This window comes from Rattus norvegicus, chromosome 3 (assembly GCF_021556685.1).
Source record: "Rattus norvegicus strain SHRSP/BbbUtx chromosome 3, alternate assembly SHRSP_T2T, whole genome shotgun sequence".
NCBI classification, from domain to species: domain Eukaryota; kingdom Metazoa; phylum Chordata; class Mammalia; order Rodentia; family Muridae; genus Rattus; species Rattus norvegicus.
Genome location: NC_141536.1, coordinates 167,915,594 through 167,919,953, shown reverse-complemented (window position 1 = coordinate 167,919,953; position 4,360 = coordinate 167,915,594). Strand labels below are relative to the sequence as shown.

The following is a 4,360-nucleotide window of genomic DNA, read 5'->3' as shown; positions in this document are numbered from 1 at the left end:
GAATTTTGATGGGGATTAAATTGAATCTGTTGATTGCTTTTGGTAGTGTGGCCATTTTTACTATATTAATCCTACCGGTTCATGAGCATGGGAGATCTCTCCATCTTCTGATGTCTTCTTCAATGTCTTAAAGTTTTCATCCTACATGTCTTTCACTTGCTTGGTTAGGGTTATCCTGAGACATTTTATATTATTCGATGCTATTGTGAAAGGTGTTAATCCCTGGCTTTTCACCTCAGTTTCTTTGTCATTTGTATCTAGGAAAGCTATTGAATTTTGGGAGTTAATTTTGTATCCAGTTACTTTGCTAAAAGTGTTTGTTAGTTGTAGGAGTTTCCCAGTAGAGTTTTTAGGGTCACCTACATATGCTATCATATCACCTGCAAATAAAGATACTTTGTCTTCCTTTCCAATGTGTAGCCACTTGATCTCCTTCAGTTGTCTTACTGCTCTAGCTAAGACTTCAAATACTGAATAGCATAGGTGTGGAGAGTGTGGACACCCCTTCGTTGTTCCTGATTTTGGTAGAATTGGTTTGAGTTTTTCTCCATTTAAGTTAATGTTGGCTATAGGCTTGCTGAAGCTGCCTTTATCATGAGCTATGTCTGTTGTTTCCCAAATCTCTCTAGAACTTTTATCATGAAAGGGTGTTGAATTTTGTCAAAGGCCTTTTTTGCTCCTAATGAGATGATCGTGTGTTTTTCGTCCTTCAGTGTGTTTCTATGGCGGATTATATTCATGTATGTTTGTATTTTGAACCATTCCCCACATCTCTGCAATGAAGCCTACTTGGTCATAATGGATAATCTTTTTGGTGTGTTCTTAGATTTGGTTTGTAAATGTTTTATTGAGAATTTTCATATCTATGTTCATGAGGGAAATCGGTCCCTTATGATAATTCCCTTTATGGTACAGTCTTTGTGTGGTTTGGGTATCCGGGTAACTGTGGCCTCATAAAATGAATTGGGCAATGTTCCTTCTGTTTCTATTTTGTGGAATAATTTGAGGAGTATTGGCATTAACTCTTCTTTGAAAGTCAGGTAGAATTTCTTTGCTTTGCTAAAGCCATCTGGCCTTGAGCTTTTGTTGTTGTTGTTGTTGTTGGGAGATTTTAATTGCTACATATATTCATTAGGGGTTATAGGTATGCTTAAATTGTTTATCTGACTTTGATTTTTTTTTCTTTTTCTTTTTTCTTTTTTCTTTTTTTCGGAGCTGGGGACTGAACCCAGGGCCTTGCGCTTGCTAGGCAAGCGCTCTACCGCTGAGCTAAATCCCCAACCCCCTGACTTTGATTTTATGTGGTAAATGGTGTTGAGAAAATTAATCATTTCTTTTAGATTTTTCAATTTGGTGGAGTACGGTTTTTTTTTTTTTAAAGTACATCCTTGAGATTCTCTGGGTTCCTCCATATCTGATACCACATCTCTCTCATCATTTCTAGTTTTGATATTCTCCCTCTGCCTTTTAGTTAATTTGGATATGGGCTTGTCAATCTTACTGATTTTTCTCAAAGAACTAACTCAGTTTCATTGATTCTTTATAGGTATTTTTTGTTGTTGTTTCTATTTTATTGATTTCAGCCCTGAGTTTGATTATTTCTTGTTATCTACTCCTTTGTGGTATGATTTCTTGTTTTAGATCTTTCAGATGTGTTATTAGGTATGAGATCTGTCCAATTTTTCTTTTTTCCTTTCTTTTCCTTCCTTCTTTCCTTCTTTCCTTCCTTTCTTCCTTCCTTCCTTCTGAGAAATGTTGTTTGATGATAAAGCTCAGAGCATTGCATCACCAGGACTGGCATGGAGTCACAGCAGCCTAGATAGCATGGGTGACCCTATAGAGCCTCCATGGGGAGGACAATGAGGAAGACAACTGTCAAACAAGAGCTCCATGGCCTCATATAGGACAAAACCCAGACTGGCATAGGAGAAGAGCTGCTGCTTGAGAGATGGGTTCCTAGCATAGCCAATCTCATCAAGCTACCAAATACTGTTCCAATGACAGTCCCTGATCTAGCCACACCAACTTTGGTGGCCCTAGCACCAATAAACTTGGCTCCTGTGTCCTAGAAAATAACATGGGTCTGGGATTCCCATCTGGCCACCTAGAAGAGAGCTACTGCAGGAAGGCTGTTTAGATGAGGCCTCTGGTATACCCAGGGGGCAGGAAGACACAGGCCTGATTAGACCCTGGCACAGGATCAGATCAGAACTGGAGAAAGGATCGCTTCTCGGCCTTTTGGCTAAGATCAAGTGTAGAACTGGAGAAAGGAGCAGTGCCTTGGTAGTCTGCATCTTTTTTTTTTTGGTTCTTTTTTTCGGAGCTGGGGACCGAACCCAGGGCCTTGCGCTTCCTAGGTAAGCGCTCTACCACTGAGCTAAATCCCCAGCCCCAGTAGTCTGCATCTTTTAATCTGCAATCCCCGCTCAATGATTTTCTCTTCTCTTCTCTTCTCTTCTCTTCTCTTCTCTCTCTCTCTCTCTCTCTCTCTCTCTCTCTCTCTCTCTCTCTCTTTCTTTTTGAGATAGCATCTCACTATGTAGCCCAGGCTATGCTGAAACTCGCTTTTAGATTGGGCTGGCCTTGAATTCACAGAGATCTGCCTGCCTCTGGCTCCTCAGTGCTGGGACTAAAGGTATGTGCTGCCATGCCTAGCTTCCACTTTTTTTAAATGTAGGTACTTAGCCCTGTTTACTTGCTTACTTGAACTTGCCTCTTCATTGTACCCCATAAGTTTGGGGCATGGTGTTGTGTATCCGTTTTCATTCAATTCTAAGAAGTTTCTAATTTCTTTCTTGATCCATTTTTCATTAAGTAATGAGTTGTTCAGAGTCTGTGAGTTTGCAAGTTCTCTATCGTTTCTGTTGTTGATATCCAGCCTTAACGTGTAGGGGTCAGATAGGGTGCAGGAGGGTATTTCAATTTCCTACTATCTATTGAGACTTGCTTTCTATCCAGTATGTGGTCAGCTTTGGAGAAAGTTCCATGAGGTCCTAAGAAGAACTGGGATCATCTTTTGTGTTTGGGTGAAATGTTCTATAAATATTCATTAGGTTCATTTGGTTTATAACGTTTGCTAGCTTCAGCATTTCTGTTTAGCTTTCGTCTGGATGATCTGTCTACTGGTGAGAGTGGGACATTGAAGTCTCCCACTATTAATGTGTAAGGGTCAATATGTGATTTAAGCTGGAGTAGTGGGGTATTTTGTTTGTTTTGTTTTTTGAACTTGGCTGCCTTTGTGTTTGATGCATAGATGTTAAGAATTAAAATACAAGGGGGTTGGGGATTTAGCTCAGTGGTAGAGTGCTTGCCTAGGAAGTGCAAGGCCCTGGGTTCGGTCCCCAGCTCCAAAAAAAAAGAACCAAAAAAAAAAAAAAAGAATTAAAATACAAGATGGGTGGTGGCATATACCTTTAATCCCAAGACTCATGAGTCAGAGGCAGGCAGACCTCTGTGAGTTCAAGGATACCTTGGTCTACAGAATGAGTTTCAGGACAGTCAGGGGCTATACAGAAAAAAGCCTGTCTCAACAAAACCAGCCAACAACCAAACAAAAGAATAGAAATGTCCTTTCGGTGGATTTTTCCTTTAATGAGTATATAGTATCCTTCCCTGTCTTTTCTGATTAGTTTTGGTTTAAAGTGTATTTCATCAGATATTAAAATGGCTACATCTGCTTGCTTCTTGGGTACATTTGCTTGGAATATCCTTCCAACTCCTTTACCCTGAAGTGATGTCTACCCTTGATGTTAAGGTGTGTTTCTTGGATGCAGCAGAATGGCTCCTATTTTCACATCCATAGGTTAGCTTTTCACTTTCGTTTTTTTTTTTTTTTTTTTTTTTTTGGTTCTTTTTTTCGGAGCTGGGGACCGAACCCAGGGCCTTGCGCTTCCTAGGTAAGCGCTCTACCACTGAGCTAAATCCCCAGCCCCTTCACTTTCGTTTTTTAATTGTGGAAAGACCATTGATATTTAGAGATATCAGTGAGCAGTGTTTGTTGATCCTCATTGGTGTGTGTGTGTGTGTGTGTGTGTGTGTGTGTGTGTGTATGGTGTGTATGGTTTCCCCTCTTGATTTCCCCGTTTATTTTTTTGTGTTTTCTTGGGTGTGGTTGTTGTTCTTTCTACAACCTTCTATAGGGCTAGATTTGTGGGCAGATATTGCTTAAATTTGGCTTTTCTTATTTTCGCCATTCGTTGTGATGGAAAGTTTTGCTGGGTATAGTAGTCAGGCCTGGCATCTGTGGTCTCTTAAGAGTTTTAAAAACTTCTGCCTGGGTCCTACTTTTATAAACTACTTGTTCTATTTACCTTTAAGCACTTAATATTTTATTTCTTCTATGTGTTTAGTGTTTTGATTA

At 39.9% G+C, this 4,360-nt stretch overlaps 1 pseudogene; it reads left to right on the top strand.

Annotated features, from left to right (window-relative positions):
* Positions 1–2,222: 2,222 nt before the first annotated feature.
* On the top strand, positions 2,223–2,372 carry LOC120102111 (U2 spliceosomal RNA; annotated as a pseudogene).
* Positions 2,373–4,360: the final 1,988 nt, after the last annotated feature.